This window comes from Phaenicophaeus curvirostris, chromosome 16 (assembly GCF_032191515.1).
Source record: "Phaenicophaeus curvirostris isolate KB17595 chromosome 16, BPBGC_Pcur_1.0, whole genome shotgun sequence".
In the NCBI taxonomy this organism is placed as follows: domain Eukaryota; kingdom Metazoa; phylum Chordata; class Aves; order Cuculiformes; family Cuculidae; genus Phaenicophaeus; species Phaenicophaeus curvirostris.
Genome location: NC_091407.1, coordinates 15,638,942 through 15,666,491, shown reverse-complemented (window position 1 = coordinate 15,666,491; position 27,550 = coordinate 15,638,942). Strand labels below are relative to the sequence as shown.

The window sequence follows — 27,550 nt, the reverse complement described above, 5'->3', positions numbered from 1 at the left end:
GAGCGTAGGAAGATGGGCATTTTTTAATAAAATAACCAAGGCTGCGTTATCCTCTTAGCAAGAGAGCAAAGTGTTAGCTGCAGTGAGTCAACACAGAGATGCTTTTGGCATGGGAGGCAACTCTTCCACCCACAATAGCCACAGCTCCTACAGTTGGGTACCAAGATGGGGAAATGGGGCAAGGCCCTTCCCGAGCTTCCCGGCCAGCACTCCCTGCTGGTGTTTCTCCAAGAGCTTTGAGAGGTCATTTCCCACACGCTCTGCTCCTGGCACAAGAGCTGGCAGGGACTCCTTGCTGCTAGCAGGATTTCCAGCTCTGAACCTCATCTTCAAGTAGTAAGCACCCATCTTTGTGACTCGGTACCTCCCCAGCTCCTCGTTGCTTCAAGGCTGATGCTGTCTCCTGTGTCTCCTGTGTCTCGTATGTCTCCTGTCTCCACCATGGTGCGTGGCTGGGGTTAGCCTCAGTGCCCCAATTATCCACTGGGATTCATTTGTGTGGGATTTAGTGATGAAAGGGACTATCAGATCACGCCGCTTGGCCTCCTGTGTGCTGTAGAGATGTAATTGCTGCCCACACACTCCTCTATGAGCTGAAGAGGCTGTGGTTGCCCTCCAAGAAGTAGCTAAACCTGAGCATCTCTGTGAGGCATCTAATCCTGACCAAAAACTCGATTGAACTTGTTGGGATTCAGCTCCCCATCCCTGGTTGTGTGTGGATCCTTTATCTCACTGGATATGAGCGATTGGCACTGCTCTGCTTCGTGGGGAGAGGGGCAGAATTTTTGTCAATAAACTCAATATAGCTCAAGTTTTTTGCAGCAGGATATTTTCACCAGCTCTCAGATCAATTTTGTGACTCATCCGTCCAGCCTCTCTGCTTTTTTAGTGTCCCCTTTTAAATGTGAGCACCTCAATTGCAGGCGTGTTTCTGTGCTGGTCTCAGCAGTGCAATTCTTGTAATTCTCCTTTCCCCTCAGAACTGCCTCAGCTCTTTTCATTGCAGCATCACATTGGGGCCTTGTGTTGGGTTGGTCACCCGTGGTGACCCTTGAGCCCTTCTGGAGGCTCTCTCTTGTCTGGGATACAGTCCCTGTTAATAAATACGTCCTGAAACCCTTCTCTGTAGGTGCATCACTCTGAACGGGGCTGCAGTAACATTTACAGTGTTTGAATGGGTTCAGCATTACCAAGCAACCCCCATTTCCCTCTCTCCTCATCAATATTTACCATTACATCAATCTTCCTGTCATCTGCTAATTTTTTTGAGCAAGGATTTTGTATTTTACTCTCGATCATCGATGAAAATATCGACTAGCATGCTCCCGGTGGAGCCTCACTAGCAATTCCCCATTGACGACTCCTGTTTGAGACCTGTCAGCCAGCTCTTAATCTCTTTAATGTGCTTTATTGCTGGTGTGTAGCACTATCTTCTAAAATCAGAGTGTCAAGAGAGAGACACTCAGCACTCTGCCTGCACACTAGTAATGTATACGGTGACTTTTTCAGCTCAGCCCATGTTTGCTAGCGAGGTACATCGGACTCATCTGACAAGATCTCTTTTCCAGAAAGAGACACCAACTGACTTTAATTATAACTTACATCCTTTAATGATTTCTTAACTTAATTCCGGATGAGTCCTAGCCTCTGGGTCTTCTGTCAGGCTGACCGGTTCGGAGTTAACTAGGTCATCTCCAGTGCTGGGTATGAATGTTGCTGGGAAGGAGCCGTTTGCCATCTGGACAGGGCAGCCCAAGTTGTTCAAACCCCACAGCGGAGCCCAGCCATGTCTCCTGGCTTTGGGTCCTCGTTAGCTGTGCTGTGTGGCCACCTTAGAGGTAGGTGAGGATGCTAATGGTTTGAGAAAGCTTCGTCTCTCCTAGGAAGTACCTTCCTCTCCTTTTTACCTGAACACTGAATAAATGTTTATTGAACACACTAGCTTTTTCTGCACTGTTCTGAGCAGTCCTACAGTTTCTGCTTAAAAAAGATCCTATTGCTGCTTACAGAGGAACCTATTGCTAGGATTTGTTGGGCTCCCAATAGCAGATTTTGTATGTCTGGCCAAGCATTTTCCTCTTCTTTCATTTCCCTTATCGATTTCCTACATGTTGTAATTTGTCATTCGCATTGACCCCCCTTTACTCTGTATCCCGTTTCCACTCAGAGCCTTCATTTCACAAAGAGGATTTTTAAGCGAGTTGCTCATTTTCTAAATGATAAAATTAGGACTTTACAGGCATTCCTTGACCTCCCTTTAAGGAACCTTTATTTTCTTGCTCTACTTTTTCAAACTCTTTAGCAACAGCCAGTTGCATCCCCTCTCCCAGGCTGTGACAACAGCTTCTGTAGCACTGAGGGTGCACAACGCTGCCTGCATGCATCTTCCTGCTACTTCGTGGGGGCTGCTGCTCTCTGAGCAGCCAGCAAGGACTCAACAGGGGACAGGACAAGAAGGAATGGCCTCAAGCTGTGTTCAGGCTGGATATCAGAAAGAAATTTTTCACAGAAAGGTTCATCGGGCACTGTGGGCAGAGGCTGCCCGGGTAGGTAGTTGAGTCACCACCCCTGGAGGTGTTTAAAAGACAGGGAGACGAGGTGCTTAGGGACATGATTGAGGGGCAGATAGCAATGGTTGGACTAGATGATCCAAGAGGTCTTTTCCAACCTGGTGATTCTATGATTCTATGACCTTTTGTTGCCTGCCATGCATTAACTTCTGCATTGCAAATTTATCCATGATGGCATTTAGAAAGGCATGTGCTGTTTTACTGCAGGCTCCGTGAGGCTTCTAGTGTGTGACTCACAACCCCAAGCCCTTCATCACACAATATTTGGCCTTTATGGTCTCCTCTGGACTGACTAACAGGTCCATGTCCTTCCTGTGCTGAGGACTCCAGAACTAATCGCAGGGCTTCAGGTGAGATCTTATGGGACCAGAGCACAGCAGAAGAATTGCCTCTCGCAGCCTGCTAGTTTAGTTTATTGAGGGCTCTAAGGAGTTTTGTGGCTTGAACTAGATGATCTAATGAGGACCCTGGCAACCTAAAACACTCTTATGATTCTATGAGAGAGCTGGGGTTGTTTAGCCTGGAGAAGAGGAGGCTGAGGGGAGGCCTCATTGCTCTCTCCAACTACCTGAAAGGAGCTTGTGGAGAGGAGGGAGCTGGGCTCTTCTCCCAAGTGCCAGGGGACAGGACAAGGGGGAATGGCCTCAAGCTTCACCAGGGGAGGTTCAGCCTTGACATAAGGAAAAAATATTTCACGGAAAGGGTCATTGGGCACTGGCAGAGGCTGCCCAGGGAGGGGGTAGAGTCACCTTCCCTGGAGGTGTTTAAAAGACGAGTTGTTGAGGTGCTGAGGGACATGGTTTAGTGATTGATGGGAATGGTTGGACTCGATGATCCGTTGGGTCTTTTCCAACCTGGTGATTCTATGCTTCTATGATTTCTTTCTGTCCACTGAGACCATATATTTGCAGTTGAGCTCCTGCAGTCCTGTGGTGGCTCAGGTATGAGGTGCTGTGCCTCTTCCACAATCAATTGGCGAGAATTGGTGGCAGGGATGGTAAGTCCCTCAAAGCTGCGCCAGGGCAGGTTTGGATTAGATACCAGGAAAAATTTCTTCACAGAAAAGGTTCTCAGGCACTGGCAGAGGCTGCCGAGGGAGGTGGTGAAGTCCCCATCCCTGGAGGTGTTTGGGTAAATGAGGTGCTCAGGGATCTAGTTCAGTAGAGGACAGGTACGGTTGCACTCAATGATCTCAAAGGTCTTTTCCAACCAAGCGATTTTGTGATTGTATGATTTCTAGTCAATGGTGAGAAGGTAAGTCTGTATTTCCTCAAGCACTAACTGCTGAAAGATCTGTAATTCTAAAGAAAAAAACCTAATTGCATGTATTGTAAGTATACAGTGGCCTCCTCTTCATTCCCTGCTGCCCCTCCTACGCAGAAACTTTAGAGCACATAAACCATTGGAGCAGGTTTCAGTAGCATTGAGTGCGTTAAGTTTCTGCTCGTGGGTGAAAATTCTCCACTCCTCATGCTCCTTTCTCAGCCTCGCTGCCTCACATCATCTCCACAGCTTAATGCTTTGCCCACCAGCATCTCATTAGCAAGATCTCTGGTGCTCTTTCCTGGAGCAACCACATATCATAGAATCATAGAATCACTTGGTTAGAAAATACCTTTGAGATCATTGAGTCCAACCGCACCTGTCCACTACTGAACCAGATCCCTAAGCACCTCATCTCCCCATCTTTTAAACACCTCCAGGGATGGAGAATCTACCACCTCCCCTGGCAGCCTCTGCCAGGGCCCGAGAACCCTTTTGTGAAGAAATGTTTCCTAATGTCCAATCTGAACATCTCCTAGTGCGGCTTGAGGATATTTCCTCTCATCCTATCGCCTGTTGCTTGGGAGAAGAGACCAACACCCACCTCGCTCCAACCTCCTTCCAGGCAGTTGCAGACAGCGATGAGGTCTCCCCTCAGCCTCCTTTTCTCCAGGCTGAACAGCCCCAGGTCCCTCAGCCGCCTCTCAGTCTGACTTTTTATTCAAGCATACACTCCTCATATTTTGTCTGTGCTTCCAGCTGTGGTGCCAGGTAGACACCTGGGCCATAGAGCCATTGGCATCTGCATCATCCTGCAGTCACTGCCAAAGCTTCTTCTCACCTCAGACCACCCTCCCCACAGCCAGCCTGGTTGCTCCTGGTTGCTCTGTGCTGGGTGGCAGCACCAGAGGTTGCCCTCTGCTCCCCTGTTCTCTGGAAGAGAGAGTTGTCTTGTTCCTCAGCCCACTGGCAAGCACCATCTCCTGGGACAGACCCACTGTTTCCAACATCTTTCCAAACTGAACCATGTTCTTCATGAGAGCTGGGGTTGTTTAGCCTGGAGAAGAGGAGGCTGAGGGGAGACCTCATTGCTCTCTACAACTACCTGAAAGGAGGTTGTGGAGAGGAGGGAGCTGGGCTCTTCTCCCAAGTGACAGGGGACAGGACGAGAGGGAATGGCCTCAAGCTCTGCCAGGGGAGGTTCAGGCTGGGCATTAGGAAAACGTTTTTCACGGAAAGGGTCATTGGGCACTGTCAGAATGTGCTGCAAATGGTGGCTCTACAGCCTAAGCTACCGGAGCTCCCCACGAGCAGAAATTGCCACTGGTGGTGGAAATGACAGTAGTACCTTGAGCAATCAGCCAGGGCTCTGCGAGTTGCAGCGTCAGTGTTTTTCCTCTGGCTCTTTGCTCTGGGAGGGATAATCAGGCTGAATGTAGTGATTTTCTTGGGCTGTGCTGAGCAGACTGTGAGAGACCTGGGGATAGCGCTAATTTGCTCAGGGAACAAGATGCCAGAGGCCACTGATAGAGGGAAAGATGTTGTCTTTCCAGTATCCTGACAAAGTGGTGTGTGCAGAGGGAAGAGTGGAGGCTTTGAGCTTTCCCACACGTTTCTGGCATTGCCATAGAGAGTGTTCAGAGCAGGGTGGTGACTCCAGGAGGTGAGCAATGGGAAGAGAAAAGGGGGTGGGTGTTTGGTTGTCTCTTCATAGAACAGTTCCATATCCTTCTTACACTGGGGATTCCAGAACTGGACACAGGGTTCCAGGTGGGGTCTTACAACAACAGAACAGTGGGTCAGAATCCCCTCCCTCACCCTGCTGGCCATGCTTCTTTTGATGACCTGGCTTTCTGGGCTGTGAGCACACTTTGCCAGCTCATGTGGAGATTCTCACCAACCAGCACCCCAAGTTCTTCTCTTCAGGACTGCTCTCAATCACGTCATTCCCCATCCTGTAATGAAACTGCTGATTGCCCGGACCCAGATGTGGAGACAGGCTTGGGATATCTTATAAAAGGGAATCACCTCCAGCGTTATCAACTAACAGATGGGGAGATGAGTTGTTCCTCCAGAAGTGCCCAATCTCTCCATGACTGCACAGGGGACCTGGTCGGCTGGCTCAGATCCCTGCCATTAGCCTTGCCACCAGTGGCTTCCAACATGTCCAGAATCATAGAATCATCACCAGGTTGGAAAAGACCCACCAGATCACCGAGTCCAGCCATTCCCATCAATCACTAAACCATGTCCCTCAGCATCTCACCCACCCGTCCCTTAAACACCTCCAGGGAAGGTGACTCAACCCCCTCCCTGGGCAGCCTCTGCCAGTGCCAAATGAGCCTTTCCATGAAAAATTTTTTCCTAATGTCCCCTGGAGGAGCTTGAGGCCATTCCCTCTCGTCCTGTCCCCTGTCACCTGGGAGAAGAGCCCAGCTCCCTCGTCTCCACAACCTCCTTTCAGGTAGTTGTAGAGAGCAATGAGGTCTCCCCTCAGCCTCCTCTTCTCCAGGATAAACAACCCCAGCTCTCTCATAGAATCAGAAGATGCAGGTGGGATGAGCCTGTAACAATTACTGAAGAAATGCTGCATAATGGTATTTGTACCTAATTTAAAGTCTTGACTGAAACAAGCTGTAGACAGCATGGGGAGGCTGACTTTGGGGAGGATTTGGGGCATTTTACTGGTGGTTGTGGGAGATCTCCTAAACCCTCAGCCACAAGAAATCATTGTCCTGCCCCCCCCTAACTGGAAATGCATGCAGTGCTTTGAGGGAATGGGCTGTAGAGGAGGCAAAAGAAACCCTAGGCCCCACAAAATCCCATTTTTGCATTTCAGAATAGAAAAAAACAAGCCTTCCAAAAAGCTTGAATGCCTCAAGAAAACCTCTGGAGCCGACAGTGCTCAAGCAGGGGCTGTTATAGGTTTTTCTGTTTGGTATGAGGTAGGAAGGCAAAAGCACCCAGGGAGGGAGAGCTCAGCTGCATTCATTCTCCCCCTCAGATGTCAGAGAGGCTTTGTTTTCCAGAAGTGCTTATTATTCATACAGCTATCTCATTAGACAGCTGAAATGCAGCTCCAGCTTGGGGCTCATCATGGCCCAGGCCCTACCTCCGTGCTGGGTAGTGGCTCAGCTTTCCATGCTGTGCGAAGCCCTGCTGGACCCAGCAGGATGGCACTTGGTTCCTGCATGGCACCGATGCCAGCAGCTTTGGGCATCTTTTCCCTGCTGTGCTCCTCTTTAATCCCTCATTTAATCAGAGGTTTTGTCCTGGATCCTAGGCCACCGTCTAGCAGATGTGTGGTCTTTGCAGTGATTGTCCTGAGGGTCCTTCAGCTCTTGGCAGCAGGTTTGGGTTGGAAAGGACCTTAAAGCCCATGCAGTTCCACCTCCCCTGCCATGGGGAACGACACCTCCCATTAGTCATGGTTCTCCAAGCTCCATCCAACCTTGTCTTGAATATCTCCAGATGTTTCCCGTGTTCCCAGATGTTTCCAGTAAGCCCCTCTGCCTGCACGCAGTGTCTTGGCCACCTGCATCAGACCAAGCTGTCAAGCTCCATCATGCTGGATCCCAATTCTGCAATGTGGCTGCTTGGCTTTGCCATTTCCAGACCAACTGGATGGCTCTGAGGAAGAGGAGGACTCTGCTTCTTGGCTTATATTGACCTTCTACATCCCTCTGTATCTTCCCAGCTGGTGAGTGTTGCTGGAAGCTCTGGTTTGAACGAGAAACCAGACTCAGAAACTGGTTTCTAGCCATCACAGATTGGTTTCTAACCATCTCCCACCTGGAATATTGTGTCCAGTTCTGGAATCCTCAACATAAGAAGGATATGGAACTGTTGGAATGGGTCCAGTGGAGGCCACAAAGATGATCTGAGAGCTGGAGCACCACTGCTGTGAGGACAGGCTGAGAGAGTTGAGGTTGTTCAGCCTGGAGAAGAGAAGGCTCTAAGGGAGACCTTAGAGCAGCTTCCAGTACTGAAATGGGCTCCAGGAAAGCTGGGGACAGACTTTATACAAGGATGTAGAGTGGTAGGACGAGATGGAATGGCTTTAAATTGGAAGTGGGATGATTTAGATTAGACATTAGGAAGAAATTAATCTTGATGAGGGTGGGGAGGCCCTGGCCCTGGTCAGGCAGAGCAGTGGTGGCTGCCCCATCCCTGGAGGTGTTCAAGGCCAGGTTGGATGGGGCTTGGAGCCCCTGATCCAGTGGGAGGTGCCCCTGCCTGTGGCAGGGTGTGGAACTGGATGAGCTTTGAGGTCACTTCCAACCCTAACCATTCTATGATTCCATGATTCCGTGATTCCATGATTCTATGATTCTATGATCTCGTACTGGTTTCTAACCATCTTGGGTTTGCTGCTGCTAATTACTGGCTTCCCAAACAATGAAGCCGATCTCTGAATCAGAGGAGAAGGCACAGCTGCTGCTGAAGACATTGATCCTCCTTCACTAGAGCATCCCATGGAGTCCCATCTTTGGTATTTTGGTGGCTGTCTGGAGCCATCAGTGCTCTCACCAGGAGGGATCGTATGTATCCTGACATGCTTCTTCCCAGTTGGCAGCGAGTGCAGCATGATGGGTCCCACCTCTTCCACTGGTACTGAACGTGGTCCTGGGGAATCTCTCAGCCACAAGACCCTGGTCTCCCAAGCAGGGGCACATGCTGGAGAGGGTGTCAACCACATTGAATATGAAACCCTAAATATTTGTACACAAAGGCCATGCTGAAATCCCAGCCCAGACATCCAAGGTGTCATTTTTGATTTCCCAAACACAGAGAGAGCTCTTTCAGGCCTGGCCTGCTCAGACACTGCATCTTTAATGTCCAAGCACCCAGCGTGTTTCCACTCCCCTCAAATGCATCAATCAGGACTCGGTGAGGCTCTGAAAGAGCCAGTTTGTTAAACAAACACACTTAGTGTAAAAAGTTTATTCCAGTTAATTAGGACTTCATTGCAATGGAAACAAATTACCCAGCTGTCATCTGCCAAGGCAAACAGCAGCAGGGGAGAGGGGGTCCTGGCCAGGCAGGAAACAAACAGCCATCTCAAGCAACCTTATTTATGGCCTTTTTATGTATTTCTGTATTTATTTGGACATTCCTGAGCTGGAGAGCTGGGTTAGGGCTGAGCTGCCTGCCTCAGCACTTGTGTGGTGGAGGCTGTCACCAGCCACAGGTTATCTGCCCACAGGGCTCCTGAGCAAGGAGCTGGCCCAGGGGGGACCTGGAAGGGACTCATGGGCTGGGGGCTGCGTCCCTGGGCACATCCCTTTGGCTTGTCCAGGGCTTTTGCTTCAGAGATGGAGCTGAGGTGCTGCATGGTCAGGCTGAGCTGCTGGGAGTGGGAAATGCAGGAGTCCCTGGATGGAGCTGTGGGGTGGGGAGGCTTTTGGGAGGGCTGGGGGCTTTACCCAAGCCAGGAACTCACATGCTGCTATGGTTCCCTGTCCTCTCAGCGGGGTGCCCTGTGTCTGCATCACCATGGGGTACAAGTCCCCATCCGCTCTGGAGCCTTACTCTCCCCTCCCCACCCAGGCAATTAACTTCTAGGCAGGAGAGGCGTAAGTGCTGCCTGATGAGGCTCCCACTCATTTCCAGCTCATTTTATTTAAACAGACACCCCATCAACAGCCTTTTTTTCCTCCTAGAGGCTTTCTTGCAAAGGCGTGAGAAAGGAGGAGCTGGAATGGGGATAGGGTAGCAGAGAGGCATGCGGGGCGCAGAGCTCGGTGGGAGCCAGAGGCCATGCAATTCCTGCGGGAGCCGGGCAGGATGGTGCTGGCTCCCACAGTCGGCGCGGAAGTGACAGATAAACCCTCAGGATTAGCAGCGTGTATCGTTGCAGAAGAGCAGCATCCCCTTCCTGGAGTATTAGTCACCCGAGCCTGACGCCAGGGCCGGGAGGCGAGCAGAAATCATCAGATTACCTCCTCCCATCTTCTGCTCCCAGGTGGCTTGTCCTTGCTTTGTGTCCCTCCAGCTCATCCTCGGTTGTGCTGCCGTGGTTGGCCTGGAGACAGGCAGAGGATGTTGGTCCTGGGGACAGACGGGTGCAAGTAGCCCAGCTCTGCTTAGCCATGGAAATGGGCCCCTCCATCACAGCTGTCAGTGTGGTGGCACAAGGATGGGGCCAGTTACCCTTGGGATAGAATCATAGAATCATAGAATCATCAGGTTGGAAAACACCCACTGGTTCATCAAGTCCGACCATTCCCATCAATCACTAAACCATGTCCCTCAGCACCTCATCCACCCGTCACTTAAACACCTCCAGGGAAGGTGAATCAACCACCTCCCTGGGCAGACTCTGCCAGTGCCCAGTGATCCCTTCTGTGAAAAAATTTTTCCTGATGTCCAGCCCGAACCTCCCCTGGCAGAGCTTGAGGCCATTCCCTCTTGTCCTGTCCCCTGGCACTTGGGAGAAGAGCCCAGCTCCCTCCTCTCCACAAGCTCCTTTCAGGTAGTTGGAGAGAGCAATGAGGTCTCCCCTCAGCCTCCTCTTCTCCAGGCTAAACACCCCCAGCTCTCTCAGCCACTCCTCATAAGGCCTGTTCTCCAGCCCCTTCACCAGCTTCATTGCTCTTCCCTGGACTCTCTCCAGAACCTCAACATCCTTCTTGTGGTGAGGGGCCCAGAAATGAACACAGGATTCGAGAAGCAGTCTCAGCAGTGCCGAGTCCAGAGGGAGAATAACCTCCCTGGACCTGCTGGCCACGCCGTTTCTGATCCAAGCCAAGATGCCATTGGCCTTCTTGGCCACCTGGGCGACTGCTGGCTCATGGTCAGTCACTGTCAACCAACACCCCCAGGTCCTTCTCCTCCAGGCAGCTTTCCAGCCAGACTTCTCCTAGTCTGTAGCACTGCTCAGGGTTGTTGTGCCCCAAGTGCAGGACCCAGCATTTGGCCTTGTTAAACCTCCTGCCATTGGACTCAGCTCAGCGGTCCAGCCTGTTCAGATCCCTTTGGAGCCTCCCTACCCTCCAGCAGATCCACGCTTCCACCGAGCTTAGTGTCGTCCATAAACTTGCTAAGGGTGCACTCGATGCCTTCATCCAGGTCATTGATAAAAACATTGAACATTCTCCCCTGCGTGCACTGGGGACGCAGAAGACAACTGGAGGTTTCTCTTTGCACTGTGACCTTCCAGTGAGATGGAATGTCTCATGCACCCGGTGGATAAACCCAGGGCTTCTTCCACCCTTCTCACACACTGCAGTCAAATCCAGGCTGTATTTTTCTGGTCTTGTGAAGTCCTGAAATTCATGTTTGAAGTTCACATTGCAAGTGAGTTGCCATCCAGAGGCTTTTATACACTTCCCAAGAATGTTTCTGTTGCCTTGATCTGTGAGATCACCATGGCCAGCACTCTGAGGACTCTGTCTGTGATGGCACTTGTTCAGAGAGGTTGAAGAGGGGTCTTTAGTGGTGCCTGAAGGGGGCAAATAGCAGAGCTGAGCACTGATAGCTGCAAAGTTTAGTCTTGAGATGGGACAGATGTCACTGGGGTAATGTGAAAAAGATGTCAACCAGCACTAGGAAGGACAGATTTGGCTTCATTTCTGGAGCTTGGAAGGGAGAGGATCAGGAACGGGAGAGTTTGGTGTGAGCAGCTTGGTTCCTTGGGGTTGGCTGCCTCATCTCGAGAGGTTTGGAAACACAAAGAGCAGCAAGGAACCTCAGCTCCACGTTTCCCTACACAAGAAGAGCTGGGCTCTGTTGGAGGTCACCCACCGTTGCTTCAGAGTTGGCAATGCCCCCTCGGTCCACAGTGATGTGCATGGGGGTCCTTGTGCCCCCACTCTCCTGGAGCCCACGAGGTGCCAGGAATCATCCTCCTCCGGCTGGCAACCTTCTATTTTTAGGGATTTTAGCGTTCTGTTTCTAGATTGACTTGTTGTCAGGGTTTATTTTTAGCTCCTCCAGTGCTTTGCAGATTCCTCAAGGGATTCTTTCTTTCCCTCTCCCTCCTACAGGTTTGTTTGTAATAGAGCTGCGTTGATTTGAGCCACGAGCAGGAGCTTTCAACGCTGGCGGGGGCTGTACTGCAGCGCTTGTGGAGCAAATTACCTTTGTGTGTTTGGCTAAAGCTGGTGGGGCTGTGGGGTCCTGGCACCCTCAGGGCTGGGAGGTTATAGCTGCTGCTATGGATGCGGTGCGGTCATCACTCAAACCCACCATCTAAGTTATCCCCTTTGCTCTTCTCAGCACTGTCCTCCTTGAGACTCCTCTCTTTTTCACCACCCAAGGGAAGAAATTCAGATCAATAGCCCCATGCAGGCTGAGTGGAAGCAAAGCTCAGGGTCTGCCTGTGGCTCCGCAGCTGGCTTGGATGGAAATTTTTAAGCATTTTTTTTAAAGCCATGCATAAAGTCATTCCAAACAAGTTGCGAGTGTATTTTGGACTCTGGCAGAGCTGTCATCGTTGCTTCGCTTCGCCCGCTGGCTGTCCCAGACAAGGGCTCACTTTAAGCGTACCGTTTGGCTGAGAAGGGGGGAGAATGTTTTCATTCCTAATTTAGAGCCTCCATCCCGCTGGGGTCCAGCCCCCGGCTCCCGCTGAGCCCGGTGCAACGCTGGGAGCCTGGGGGCTCCCTGCAGCAAGTTTACCTGTCACCACCAGCTCCAGGGCTCTGCTAATGGAAGCTTGGTATAAAATGTGACTCTCTTTGGACTTGGCCTCCTTCGTCTTGCTCTGGGCTGGTGCTCGGTAGGGGATGGGTGAGGGTACAGTTTGCTCTGAGTTTTTTTCCAGGATTTCTGTTATTTTGTAGAGGAGAGTATGTTTGCTTGTTTTTAAACACCTAAACCAGGTTGCTATTCAATACAGGTTTGGTGTTTTTCTTGGTGATGTGGCCCTGGGAGGTCCTGTTCAGGTAAGGCTTTGGCAGTGGCCGAGCCGTCACCGTGGCCCCAATCCAGGAAAGAGCGATTTTCTGAAGCACTGATCTCCACAGAGCACTCCTAACCTGGAGGTGAGCACATGCTTAAGTGCTTTGTTGGACCTGGTCCTGGGAAAGCAGAGTCCCTTCAGCAGCTGAGGGAACCAACGCCAACAATTCAAGCAAACCTGAAAGCTACTTGCAAGGCTACAAGAGTTAGAATCCCTTACAGTAAAAATACCTGAGCACACCAGTGTCGCACCTCCTCTTCCTCTCCATGGATTAGCGAGCTGGAATAAGGAGAACAGGCACCATTGCCACACATCCCGAAGGAGTGGTGGTGGGACATGCTAAAGGAGAAGACATGCTGCCTCAAGCTCCACCAGGGGAGGTTTAGGCTGGACAGTAGGAAAAGATTTTTCACAGAAAGGATCATTGGGTACTGGCAGAGGCTGCCCAGGGAGGGGGTTGAGTCACCTTCCCTGGAGGTGTTTAAGGAACAGGTGGATGAGGTGCTGAGGGACATGGTTTAGTGATTGATGGGAATGGTTGGACTCGATGAACCAGTGGGTGTTTTCCAACCTGGTGATTCTATGATTCTATAAAACAAGCCTGGCCAGCAGATAGAGGGAGGGGATTCTGCCCCTCTGCTCTGCTCTGGTGAGACCCTACCTGGAGCTGAGCATCCAGATCTGGAGTCTTCCACACAGAAAGGACCTGGAGCTGTTGAAGCGAGTCCAGAGGAGGCCACAGAGATGATCTGACACCTGGAGAACCTCCTGTATGAGGCCAGGCTGGGAGAGTTGGGGTTGTTCAGCCTGGAGAAGAGAAGGCTGCAAGGAGACCTTAGAGCACCTTGCGGTCCTGAAAGGGGCTCCAGGAAAGCTGAGAACAGCCTTTTTAGCAAGGCCTGTTGTGACAGAAGAAGGAGGAATGGTTTTAAACTAAGGGAGAGGAGATTTAAACTGGATATAAGGGAGAAATGTTTTATGCTGAGGGCGGTGAGGCCATGGCACAGGTTGCCCAGGGAGGTTGCCCCATCCCTGGAGACGTTCGAGGCCAGGTTGGATGGAGCTCTAAGCAACCTTATCTGGTTAAAGATGTCCCTGCTCCTGCAGGGGGATTGGACTGGATGATCTGTAAAGGTCCCTTCCCCCCAGTCCTGACCATTCTGTGCTTCTATGAAGACAGGGATTGATGCCTGCTGTGGTGCTCTTGGTGGCTCATGGTTGGCAAAGCCATCGATTAGCCATCACTTAATGGAGCTTTCCAACACAAGTGGGTTATGGCTAGCTGAAATCATCCTTGGGATTAGCTGAAGAGCTCCGGGTACCTCTGGGATGAGCCTAATGTCAGACCCCATTTTAATCAAGCGACCAGGTGCTGGAGATGAGAGGTTGGGCACACAGTCCCTGGTGCTGTGAGGTGCAGGAATCACAGTGAACTTGCCCCTTTCTTCTCTCGGCTGTTTTGCTTTGGGGTCTGACTGCAACTTTTCTAGGGTTGAAGCTGTCACTGAGGTTTTTCTGTTCTTCATTTTTATAATGTTCATTAGCACAGTTCCTATCAAAGAACAGCACGTTCCCTCCCTGTCTTTGTTTTCTCCCCAGTTAACAACCCTTTGCTGCTTTGGTTCGTTTTGAAAAAGAGACAGTGGCTCTGGGAGCGACTCCTGCTATAACAAACGTCAGCATTTTCAATCTGATCTGAAAAGCAGTGTTAATTCAAAGCGAGGGCTCGAGGAAACGACTGCAGACGGCCCATGTTCCGTGTCTGGGGAGCATTGAGCTAACCTGTATTAAAACGTGGTAGTGTACGTGTGTTTCTCCAAGCTGCTGAGAGATGCTCTGAGCCCACATGGTCTTTTTCCTTTAAAAAATGGGCTGGAACAGCAGCCTTCTCCTCCCTGCCCTCCCTGAGGCTCTGCTGCTGAGATACCCATTGCTGAGCCTCATGGTGCAATGAAAACCCTTGTGACAGGGTCAGGCAGTGCAGGAGATTGTCCAGCAAAGATTGAGCTGTTGAGTGCAGCACAGGTGTTGGAGGCGTGTGTTAGGGAGGCGTGTTCTGGCTGAAGTCAGATGGGAGATGGTTACAGTTCCTGAGCACCTGCTCTTCTCCTGAAGCCTCACCATCTGTCTCAGCTGGGTTTTATCAGTGCTGTGGAACAGAATGAGGATGCCAGACTGAGATTTTAAATGAGCGGGGACAACTGTTGCAAGCCTGGGCTCCAAAATTTCTGCCTTGGCCCCCTCACTACAAGAAGGACAATGAGGCTCTGGAGCGTGTCCGGAGAAGAGCAACGAAGCTGGTGAAGGGGCTGGAGAACAAGTCCTACAAAGAGCAGTTGAGGGACCTGGGGCAGTTTAGCCTGGAGAAGAGGAGGCTGAGGGGAGACCTTATCGCATCCTCCAGTGCAGAACACATCATAGGTCATTGCTGAAAATGCATCTTGGTGCACAGCAAAAGCTGCCCATGGGGTGGGGGCAACATGGACGGCAGGTCCCCCAGGACACAGCATCCTCACCCTTTGCTGCAGCTTCATCCAGGCTGTCATGGAGCGAGTGCTTTCCAAATTCTCAGAGCAAAATGCCTTTCAATGGGACCAGGTAGCAGGTCCACAGGGCACTGCAGCCAAGAGCTGAGCTTCAGGAGGCTCTGCAGAGATGCCTCTTGTTTGCAGAGCTAGGCCCAGGTGCTCTGGAGGAGAACAGAGTCTGGAAATGATTCAGAGCTGGTTGTGCTCTTCACCAGCAGTGACAAAATGGCCTGTAACATGCCCTGAAATGGTCTAGCTGGGAGACCTTGTCTCCAAGATTTAAAGCATCATGCTGGTGCCTCTTGCTTCCTTTATCTTAACTGCCAAAATCACACAGTGATCCCGATCTCCATGGGACCTAAATTTACTGAAACCACCTAATGGACACAGCATTTTCCCTGCTCCACAAGGTGACTCAGTCCCTCATGGTACATATTCCTTCTCCATGGGGATGGGTCCCACCAGGAAGGCAGTCTTCTGACTCTCTCCAAACTAGCAGCAGGCTCCCTTCCTCCAGTAAATACCCACAGGTCCTTGGCACGGGGCTGTGCTGCTAACGCCTCCAGGTTCAACATCTAGGAAGCAATGCTGGCATTTGCTCCATATATAGAATCATAGAATTATTAGGGTGGAAAAGACCTTTGATATCATCAACTCCAACCGTACCTGTCTACTACTAAATCATGTCCCTAAGTTCCTCATCTACCCACCTTCTAAACACCTTCACAAACGGAGACTCAACCCCATCCCTGGGCAGCCATTCCAGTGCTTAAGAACCCTTTCTGTGAAGAAATTTTTCCTAATGTGCAATCTAAGCTTTCCCTGACACAGACTGAGGCCATTCCCTCTTGTCCTATCACCTATCACTTGGGAGAAGAGATCAACACCCACCTCTCTGTAATCTCCTTTTAGGCAGTTGTAAAGAGCGATAAGGTCTTAGACAGACAAAACACCTGGAAAGCATCCGTGCTGCTATTGCCAGCCTGGATGATCCATCTCTTCTTGATTTTTCAGGTGTCCAGGTTTTCTCCAAGGACAGCTCCTCCTGTGGTTTATCTTTCATTGCTGTCTGTTTGCTTTCTAAGTGTCTGAGAAGACCTTTGGAGACCTGGATCTGCAGAGCACCCCATGCTGGGGGTTCAAATCAGCTGGCACGAAGTCTGATACCATGGGTTTCTCATCACAGTGATTGTGACTGTGGGCAGATGTCTAGTGGCAGAGAGGGACTTGCACAACCACAGACCAGTCTCATGGTCTGATGTGAAGCCCAGACTCATGGAGAGAGGGTCACCTACCATGCCTCACGTCTGTAGAGCTGGCTTTGCCTGGTGGTTGTGGTCTTTGCTGCAGGATTCCTTGGTTGGAAATAGAAGTGTCTTGTCTCCTGCATTGCTTCAGGCTCAGTCCAGGAGGAGATGTACTCCTCTCCTATCTCTGTCCCCACACCACTGCCCTCAGAGAAGTCATGTGTGGAGGGTATTTTGGAGTACTCTGAAGGGCAGTGTGTCATCTGGAGGACATCAAATGCCACCGGTTCTCCCACTGGGAGGTCATTCCCTTGCATAAAAAGGCTCCTGTGTTGGAATAAAACGCCTTTCACTGGCATGGTCGTGCTTTGTAAGGCCTGAGGACATGGGCCTGACGGGGTCTTAAGGATGCTGGGCATGTGTGGTGGAGACCTCTGGTTCTTGAGAAGAGTTGTGCTTCACTTAGAAAGCAAACACCCCATGGATGTTCAAACAGCACAGGGCAGTTCCTGCAGTCCTTGGGAATAGGTGCATAATAAGAGTGAATGGGGAAACTGAGGCACGGATCCTTTAGCTCATAGGTGAGACCATGCAGCCCAGACTGATGTTATTTGATTTTCAAAGTACCAGATGAAAGCCAGAGTGCTGGGTCCCCTCGCAGCCTGGACTGGAGGAGGAGCCCATCCCCATGCTCAGTCTCTTGCTGTGGCTGCCCACCCAGCTGGCCTTTGGCCGGATGCTGGCTGGAGATGTGTCTCCCACAGAGACCACATCTCTCACAGATCACAGCAAGGTTTCTGGCCCTGGAAATAGCTTTGACCCATCCTGCTTGGCTCCTGTCGCAGCACATCCCTCCTCCAAATCATCGACACTTGGCTTTTGAGTTGCTTGCGTCAGAGCCGAGGCCGTTTGCTCTTCCCCAAGGGTGGTGAGTGCCTCTCGCTCTCCCTCACTCCATTGCTGGAGTCCTTCATGCCCCAGGCGCCAAGGAGCTCTCTTCTCTCTTGGCTGCAGAAACGTGCTCAGCATCCCAGAAATTCAGGCTTTCATGTGGGAGCCAATAGTCACACAACCTCCGTCCAGAACCCGTCATTATCAGCCGCTTGCTTTTTCTTGGTTTCTTTGAACTACAGCTCCCAGGATGCCTGAAGATATGCAGACATCCCGAAGACAGTGGTTTCCCATAAACTTTTGGGGTTTCATGCTTTGCAAGCAGGAATGTTTTTATTGCGTCGCAAATCCCTTCAAGTCCCTCAAACCTCCATGGCGCTTCCCTGCCGTGGGGCAGACGCAGTGGCTGGAGGCAGCCACGAGGGAGGCACGCCAAGGGCTTTTCTCTCCTGCACTTTTCCTCTTCTTGCAAGAGAAACCTTTGTAAATCCTTGTCACGCCTCCTGAAGGGGACTTTTGGATGAGTTGCAGTTTTAGATTGCCTGTCCCACTGACCCCGTTATTCCAAGGGTTGTTGAGCAGCATCCTGTGTCCCCGTGCTGGGCAAAGGTGCCAGTGGGCAAGAGCCTTGGGCAGGGTGGTGAGGGAGTTTCACTGAGTTTCACTGGACTGGAAAGAACTGGGGATGCTGGGAAGAGAAAAAGATGCAGTTCCAGACACTGGTACAAGATAACTCAGTGGGATGTGTTCAAAAACCTGATGGCTATAAATTGAAGAGGAGCAGATTTAGGCTGGACATAAGGAGGAATTTCTTCACAATGAGGGTGGGGAGGCCCTGGAACATGTTGCCCAGGGAAGTTGTGGTTGCCCCATCCCTGGAGGTGTTCAAGGCCAGGTTGGATGGGGCTTGGAGCCCCCTGATCCAATGGGAGGTGTCCCTGCCCATGGCAGAAGGTTGGAACTGGATGGGCTTTAAGGTCTCTTCCAGCTCAACCCATTCAATGATTCTATGCTCACAAGAACTAAGGGAAAGCCAAAGAGCCCCATGGGGAGAACCATCAGGGTGTGCCATGCCTATATTTCACCTGTGTCACCATGGATCCACATTTTCCTGCTGCCAAACCTGAGACTGGGACAGGGTGCTGGGAGAAGAGCCAGGGCTGGGGAATGGGCTCAGCTACTGCAAAAGCCCCAAGAACTGCTTCCTTTCTGTCAGAGAGGAGATGCAGGGGAGAGAACAGGGCTGTGTGCAACTTCGTGACATCTTATGGCTGTAAAAATACTTGAGTTTTTCCCAGTTGGTGCTCGTGAACATGAGTTTTGTATGTTGTTTCACTTGTGGCATTTTTCCTTCCTCCTCGGTTGAAAAAAAAAAAAAAGAAAAGAAGCCCAGGATCCTCAATGGGTTGGGTTTTAATACATATTTATCTTATAGATGCTACTTTAACAGTCTGAGAAGCTTTGTGAATTAAACACGGAGATGCTGGGTGGCCTTTGGGGACCTCCAGCACCACTAGCCACCCAGCACTTGCAGGAGGCAGCACAGGTGTGGGTCTGGTCATAGAGTCAAAGAATCATGGAGTGGTTTGAGTTAGAAGGGACCTTAAAGCCCATCAGGTCCATACCCCTGCCACCTCCCACTGGATCAGGGGTCTCCAAGCCCCATCCAGCCTGGCCAGGAACACCTCCAGGGATGGGGCAGCCACCACTGCTCTGGGCAACCTGGACCAGGACCTCCCCACCCTCACAGGAAAACATTTCTTCCTAAGATCTCATCTCAATCTCCCCTCATTCAGCTCAAAACCATTCTCCCTCATCCTATATCTGCACTCTCTGATCGTGAGCCCCTCCCCAGTTTTCCTCCAGCTCCTTTCAGTACTGGAAGCTGCTCTAAGTTCTCCCCACAGCCTTCTTTTGTCCAGGCTGGATAAACCCATGGGACATGTCCTGGCCCAGCTCTGCGTTGTCCATGGGCAGCAGGGCCCATGGGACCCTAGTGGGGCTCCGTTCCTGGGTGGGTGCGGTGGTGTCTCGGGCTCTGGACTCCTTCATAGAATCATAGAAACCATTGTACACCTGGGTGTGCCAGAGGGTGCTGGGGAGTGCGAGGGTGTTTGTGCAGGGTGGGATGGGAGATGAGCATCAGGGAACAGACTGGACTGCTGGGCTGAGACCAATTACATGAGATTAACAAGGCCAAATGCCGAGTCCTGCACTTGGGGCACAACAACCCTGTGCAGCTACTGCCAGTTACAAGTGGGGTTCCCCAGGGCTCAGTGCTGGGTCCAGCCCTGTTCAATGTCTTTATCAATGATCTGGATGAAGGCATCGAGTGCACCCTTAGCAAGTTTGCAGACGACACTAAGCTGGGTGGAAATGTGGATCTGCTGGAGGGTAGGGAGGCTGCAAAGGGATCTGAACAGGCTGGACCGCTGGGCTGAGTCCAATGGCAGGAGGTTTAACAAGGCCAAATGCTGGGTCCTGCACTTGGGGCACAACAACCCTGAGCAGTGCTACAGACTAGGAGAAGTCTGGCTGGAAAGCTGCCTGGAGGAGAAGGACCTGGGGGTGTTGGTTGACAGCGACTGACCATGAGCCAGCAGTCGCCCAGGTGGCCAAGAAGGCCAATGGCATCTTGGCTTGGATCAGAAACGGCGTGGCCAGCAGGTCCAGGGAGGTTCTTCTCCCTCTGGACTCGGCACTGGTGAGACCGCACCTTGAATCCTGTGTTCAGTTCTGTCCCCTCACCACAAGGAGGATGTTGAGGCTCTGGAGCGAGTCCAGAGAAGAGCAACGATGCTGGTGAAGGGGCTGGAGAACAGGCCTTATGAGGAACGGCTGAGAGAGCTGGGGGTGTTTAGCCTGGAGAAGAGGAGGCTGAGGGGAGACCTCATTGCTCTCTCCAACTACCTGAAAGGAGGTTGTGGAGAGGAGGGAGCTGGGCTCTTCTCCCAAGTGACAGGGACAGGACAAGAGGGAATGGCCTCAAGCTCCACCAGGGGAGGTTTAGGCTGGACATTAGGAAAAAAATTATCATGGAAAGGGTCATTGGGCACTGTCAGAGGCTGCCCAGGGAGGTGGTTGATTCACCTTCCCTGGGGGTGTTTAAGGGATGGGTGGATGAGGTGCTGAGGGACGTGGTTTAGTGTTTGATAGGAATGGTTGGACTCGATGATCCAGTGGGTCTCTTCCAACCTGGTTATTCTATGATTCTATGATTCTATGATTCTATGAAAAATGCCAGTGTGCACGCCCGGCTCCTGGCACCTGCCTGCGCATCCCAGCATTGAGTGCTGGTGGCAGGCGGTGTGGTCCACTGGAGCAGGCAGGTGCCAGACGAGAAAGGAAAACCATCGAGGCTCTGCAGCCAGCGTGTGTTAACCACATCACTCCTCTCCTGCACTTGGAAAAGCCTGGCCACCTGGCAGCCCAGAATAACAAGCTTTTCCATTCCTGTGAGCAGCGTCGGATGCGGGGCCATTTAAAACAAGAGTCGGCTCCAGCGTGAGTGCAGCTCTCAGACAAAACAAGGGCACGTCCCCGGGGCAGCACAGTGGGTGAAGGCAGAGCCGCTGGGACAGATGTGGACGGCATGGTGGGCATGCCAGGGTGCCATGGCATGGATGCCAAGATGGGTGGCACAGCAGGGATGCTGGGATAGCATGGCAGGGTTGCCAGGGTGGAGCAGTTGGGATGCTGGATATGGCACAGTGGGGATGCCAGGATGGCATGGCAGGGATGCTGGGATAACAAGGCAGGGATGCCAGGATGGCACAGTTGGGATGCTGGGCTGGCACAGTGAGGTGACAGGATGGCATGACAAGGTTACTGGGATGCCATGCCTGGGATGCTGGGATGCCATGGCAGGCATGCCAAGACGGAACAGCAAGGATGCCAGGATGGCACAGCAGAGATGCTGGGACAGCACGGTGGGGATGACAGGGCACCATGTCAGGGAGGCTGGGATGGCAGGGTGAGGCACTGGTGAGACCGCACCTCGAATCCTGGGTTCAGTTCTGGGCCCCTCACCACAAGAAGGATGTTGAGGCTCTGGAGCGAGTCCAGAGAAGAGCAACGAAGCTGGAGAGGGGGCTGGAGAACAGGCCTTATGAGGAACGGCTGAGAGAGCTGGGGGTGTTTAGGCTGGAGAAGAGGAGGCTGAGGGGAGACCTCATTGCTCTCTCCAACTACCTGAAAGGAGGTTGTGGAGAAGAGGGAGCTGGGCTCTTCTTCCAAGTGCCAGGGGACAGGACGAGAAGGAATGGCCTCAAGCTCCACCAGGGGAGGTTCAGGCTGGACATGAGGAGAAAATATTTCACGGAAAGGGTCATTGGGCACTGTCAGAGTCTGCCCAGGGAGGGGGTTGAGTCACCTTCCCTGGAGGGGTTTAAGGGACGGGTGGATGAGGTGCTAAGGGACATGGTTAAGTGATTGATAGGAATGGTTGGACTCGATGATCCGATGGGTCTTTCCCAACCTGATTCTATGATTCTATGATGCCAGGGTGGCATGGCAGCAGTGCTGAGATGGCATGCCAGAATGTCATGGCAGGAATGCTGGGATGGCACGGTGGAGATTTTGGGCAGGGATGCCAAGATGTCATGGCAGGGGTGTTGGGATGGCTCGATGGTGCCTCGCTGTGAGCAGTGGCCGGAGTGGCCACTGAGGAGTGGCAGGAGGAAGATCCTCACCCATCCATGCAGATCACATGCAAGGAAAGAGATTTGATGGGTTTTGTCTTTTTCTCTTGTTTTCTTTATTATCCCCGGTCATCTTTTGAATTTGAATAAAAGCTTTAATTGCCGAGGCAAAATTGAAAAGCAGCACCCAGGGTTGCATGTGGAGCTTTCCTGTCACCTGCAAGAAGGGGACAGGTTTACGCTCAAGCACGTCCACAAATCTTGGTTGGAAGAGCCCAAGTTCTCTGTCCTGCTGCTCAGGAAGGAGCAAAATCTTCAGTAAAAACAATAGAAGTGGGAAATCATAGAATTCTTAAAAATAAGCAAGTTGATGGGGATTTTGCTTGAGGAAAGACATTTTACCCTTTTTATTTTATAGCTTTTATTCAGTTGTCTGACAATGGCTAGACTTGTGTTTTTAAAGTCTATCAAGCTAATTTTGAGGGTGAAGCTTATTGGTACATGTGATTAATGAAGTGGTGGAGGAAACTTGCAGGACACAGTCATAGAGTGGTTTGGATTGGAAGGGATCTTCAAAGATCATCTAGACCCACCTCCTTGCCATGGGCAGGGACAACTTCCACTGGATCTGGTTGCTTAAAGAGCCATTCAACCTGACTTTGAAGACCAGGTGATGGGGCATCCACAGCTTCTGTAAGAAACTCATTCCCATGTGTAGTTTTATGGGGTTTCTGTCACTCCACTGTAATTATGGAGCTGTCATCTTTAGGATCCCATGTCTTCTGGAGTCCTGCAGCCCTGTTCACAGGCTGGGTGCGGGGTCTCTTGGAAGCTTGTCACACTGCCTCCTTGCTGGGCTTGCACTGGGGGGCTTCCTGACTCAGATCCACATGGGAACACGTCCACAGCAGCACCGTGGGTGCCCGTGGGTGATGATGATGCCCATGGAAGAGGGTACTGGTGCAGGTCCTATGCCCACCGGCAGCACGGGCGTGCCAGGGGGCTGTGGGGCACAGTGTGACTCACGACGCGTGCCCAGCATCTCTGATCCTGCATGGACAGCTGTTGGTCAAAGGGGAAACAGTTGGTATTATCAAAATGCAAATGAAGAAAATCATTGGTTTGGCAGAGAATTTTTAGGGGGAAGGACATGCAAATTTACCTTCCATTTGAAATGTTACATTGGTATTAAAATACAATGTTTGAGAGCCAAAACAAAGGAACATTTTAATTTGGGACTCATCAGATGGTTCCTTCTGCTTGGATTGGCATGCCATTCTTTGCAGCAAATGCTCTAAGTTTGACAAAACTCCAGTTTTCAAAGAAAACAAGGAAGAAAGTTCTAAAAATGCCATCCATTTCCAGGGATTCTTGCTGCTTTTGTTTGCCTCCACTGGAGTAAAGCAACTGCCTTGGTACTGAATACTGGCCAGGGGAACAAAGATGGGCTTTGGGAGATGCAAGCAGGACATGAGATTGGGTTTCTCCCTGGGTGCTGCTTTAGTCTGGCCTCAAAATAGCTCAGAACAGTCAGCCTGGGGTTCTGCTCAGGGGCACAGGACCCAGGGGTTTGGTGGGACCTCACAGCATACCTGAAGGGTGCTGGCAGAACTCACCTTCAGGGCTGGAGTGAGCAGGCAGCAGGATCCTGAGGCTGCCTGGCTTGCTCAGGGAGGCTGTGCTGAAGGGATGTGTTGCATTTCTTTCCTTAGCCTCCTTTATAAACAACCTTTATCTAAAATATGCATTTCCACTTATTTAAACACACCCATGATGTATCTCCTCCTTCTCCCCCAGGTTCCCTTCTCTGTTCATCCCTGGGTGCACCTACCCACCTTGTGACGCAGGTCAGGAATGGAGTTCGGCCACCGACTCGCTCATTGTAATGCAGCCTAATAATGCCCACTCTAATTAGCTGCATGTATCAAAGCCTCGTTATCCTTTTTAAATAGAGGATCCTATCCGCTCTGCCCAGCTCCTTGCTGCAGAGCCAGATCCTGCAAAGTTCAGCTTGGTCCTTCCCAGGGAGCCAGCCCAGCATCGTAGAATCACAGAATGGTTTGGGTTGGAAGGGAACTCAGAGCCCATCCAGTTTCACCCCCTGCCATGGGCAGGGACACGTCCCACTGGATCAAGGGTCTGAAAGCCAGATGCATCCTGGCTGTGAACACCTCCAGGGATGGGGCAGCCACCACTTCTCAGGACAACCTGGGCCAGGGCCTCCCCACCCTCATTATGAAGAATTTCTTCCTAATGTCTAATCTAAATTTAAAGTCATTCCCCCTCATCCTGTCACTCCAGGCCCTTGTAAAAAGTCTCTCCTCAGCTTTCCTGGAGCCCCTTTCAGTACTGGAAGCTGCTCTAAGGTCTCCCCACAGCCTTCTCTTCTCCAGGCTGAACAACCCCAACTCTCTCAGCCTGTCTTCATAGCAGAGGTAGCCTCCTCTGGATCTGTTCCAACAGTTCCATCTCCTTCTTATGTTGGGAATTCCAGAACTGGATGCAGGGCTCCAGGTGGGCAGAGCAGAGGGGCAGAATCCCCTCCCTGGCCCTGCTGTTCCCACTGCTTCGGATGCAGCCCAGGACATGGATGTTTTCTGGGCTGCAAGCACATGTTGCTGGCTCATGTTGAGCTTCTCATCAATCAGCACCTTTCTCCTCGGGGCTGCTCTCAATCACATTGTCCCCAGTCCAGGTGACGACATCTGCCAGCCTTGTGAAGAGCCAGGTCTGGCAAAGCAGTTCTCACCGACAATCTTTAAGCGCTGCTAATGCCCCCAAGTACATGGTGGATGTCGGTGACCACCAGAAGATCTGTTCCCTTCACTGTGGCTGACCTGTCAAGCTATTACAGTGACTAGGGGCTGCTGTGGATTATGGTTATTGGTGTTTTGCAGCTCTGACCTGTCTCTCCCATACAGCTTTAAGGCACTCATCAGCCAAGAGGCTGCTCGTGCTTATGTGTGCTCTGGTGCAGGGGAGAACAGTTCAGGGCATTTAAACACGGCATCTTATTTGGAGCTGCAACATCATGCCACAGGGCTGTCTCTTTGCTCCATTTAGTCAAAACCTCCAGCTTCTTTCTTTATCATCTCCTGCCATTCTTTCCCCATCTGCAGCATCCCCAATGTCCCTCTCTCTGGCCTCAGCACACTGACCAGTTGTCCTCCCCTTTGCAGCAATCCCCTCATTGGGTCAAAATCATCAGCTTTGCTCATTCCCATCAGGCTGGCTGGTTTTGCTGGTTTTGCTTGTGAAGACCCAGCTCCAGCAGGTGGGTGAGCCAGAGCACATGCAGATCTCATGCCCTTGGCAGTGCGAAAGCCTTTGTCTTCTTCTCTGTGGCATCACCCAACCCTGGCACATCACCCAGCTAACAATCCTGGGATAGATAACGTGTGGAAAAGTTTGCTTGGTGGGTACGGCTGAACTCATCGCTTGCTGAAACCATGCTGCCAGCAGCTGCTGTCACGCTGTCTAATCTGTCCTGAGCCCCTCACGGAGGGAATGGAGCATCTGTTCCACTGGCACACTGTTCAACACTGCTTGGGGGGAGAGATTTCCTAATGGAATAACCCGCAGGCAGATCTCAGGCTGTACCAGTTCAGCTCTCACCGACTAATTGTGGCTGAGTCAGTGCAGGGAATGGCACGCTGGAGTCCCAGAGGAGACCCAGGAACTTGGAGAAACTATCACTGAGGTGCTGAGGGACATGGTTTAGTGATTGATGGGAATGGTTGGACTCAATGATCCAGTGGGTCCTTTCCAACCTAGTGATTCTATGATTCTATGAGTTCCTCTCCCTGCATGGAGCTGGGAGCGAAACTCCTGAGGTGCTCTCTGCTGCCATAGCAAGTGCAAACCCAACTGAGTTCCTGTGCTACTGCCTTGGAGGAGACACCTTGCTGTGGTTTGGGTTGAACTGTTGTATTATGGCAGGACATCACCCAAGCATCCCATTTCCAGCCCTAGGGAAGTGGGGAGTGAGGCCCTAGCAGGAGGGCAGCGTCTAGTACAGAGGTGGAGAGTCATCAGCAGAAGCCCTGGGTGGGCATCTTTGGCAGGCAGCAATGACCGCGTGTGCTCAGCATCTGTCCTCAAGCCTGAGTTCTGCAGGCTTTAGTCAGGGAGACCCAGTGCCTCTCACCCACCACTCACTGGAGCTGAGGTGTGCAGCATCTCAGGGTTTGGGAATTCCCTGTGCACTATAGAATCATAGAATAACCAGGTTGGAAAAGACCCACCGGATCATCGAGTCCAACCATTCCGATCAAACACTAAACCATGCCCCTTAGCACCTCGTCCACCCGTCCCTTAAACTCCTCCAGGGAAGGTGAATCAACCACCTCCCTGGGCAGCCTCTGACAGTGCCCAATGACCCTTTCCATGAAAAATTTTTTCCTAATGTCCAACCTAAACTTCCCCTGGTGGAGCTTGAGGCCATTCCCTCTTGTCCTGTCCTCCTGGAGAGGAGGCCATCACCCTCCTCTCCACAACCTCCTTTCAGGTAGTTGGAGAGAGCAATGAGGTCTCCCCTCAGCCTCCTCTTCTCCAGGATAAACAACCCCAGCTCTCTCAGCCGTTCCTCATAAGGCCTGTTCTCCAGTCCCTTCACCAGCTTCGTTGCTCTTCTCTGGACTCTCTCCAGAGCCTCAACATCCTTCTTGTGGTGAGGGGCCCAGAACTGAACACAGGATTCGAGGAGCGGTCTCACCAGTGCCAAGTACAGAAGGAGAATAACCTCCCTGGACCTGCTGGTCACGCTGTTTCTGATCCAAGCCAAGATGCCATTGGCCTTCTTGGCCACCTGGGCGACTGCTGGCTCATGTTCAGTCGCTGTCAACCAACACCCCCAGGTCCTTCTCCTCCAGGCAGCTTTCCAGCCAGACTTCTCCTAGTCTGTAGCACTGCTCAGGGTTGTTGAGCCCCAAGTGCAGAACCCGGCATTTGGCCTTGTTAAACCTCCTGCCATTGGACTCAGCCCAGCGGTCCAGCCTGTTCAGATCCCTTTGGAGCCTCCCGACCCTCCAGCAGATCCACACTTCCACCCAGCTTAGTGTCATCCACAAACTTGCCAAGGGTGCACTCGATGCCTTCATCCAGGTCATTGATAAAGACATTGAACAGGGCTGGACCCAGCACTGAGCCCTGGGGAACCCCACTTGTCACTGGCCTCCAGCTGGATTTCACACCATTTCCCACCACTCTCTGGGCCCGGGCAGCCAACCAGTTTTCCACCCAGGAGAGTGTGCGCCTGTCCAGGCCAGAGGTGACAGTTTCTGAAGCAGAATGCTGTGAGAAACTGTGTCAAAGGCTTTACTGAAGTCCAGGAAGATACATCCACAGCCTTTCCCTCATCCAGCAGCCAAGTCACTTTGTCATAGAAGGCGATCAGGTTAGTTTGGCAAGACCTGCCTTTTGTGAACCCGTGTTGACTGGGCCTGATCACCTGGTTCTCTTGCATGTGCTTCATGATAGCACTCAAGATCACCTGTTCCATCACTTT

General features: G+C 51.6%; 1 protein-coding gene across 3 annotated transcripts in view; it reads left to right on the top strand.

Moving 5' to 3' along the window:
• LOC138727544 (ankyrin repeat and fibronectin type-III domain-containing protein 1-like) overlaps positions 1–27,550 on the top strand; it is a 271,747-nt gene that overhangs the window by 192,075 nt on the left and 52,122 nt on the right. The gene's annotated exons all lie outside the window — the stretch shown is intronic.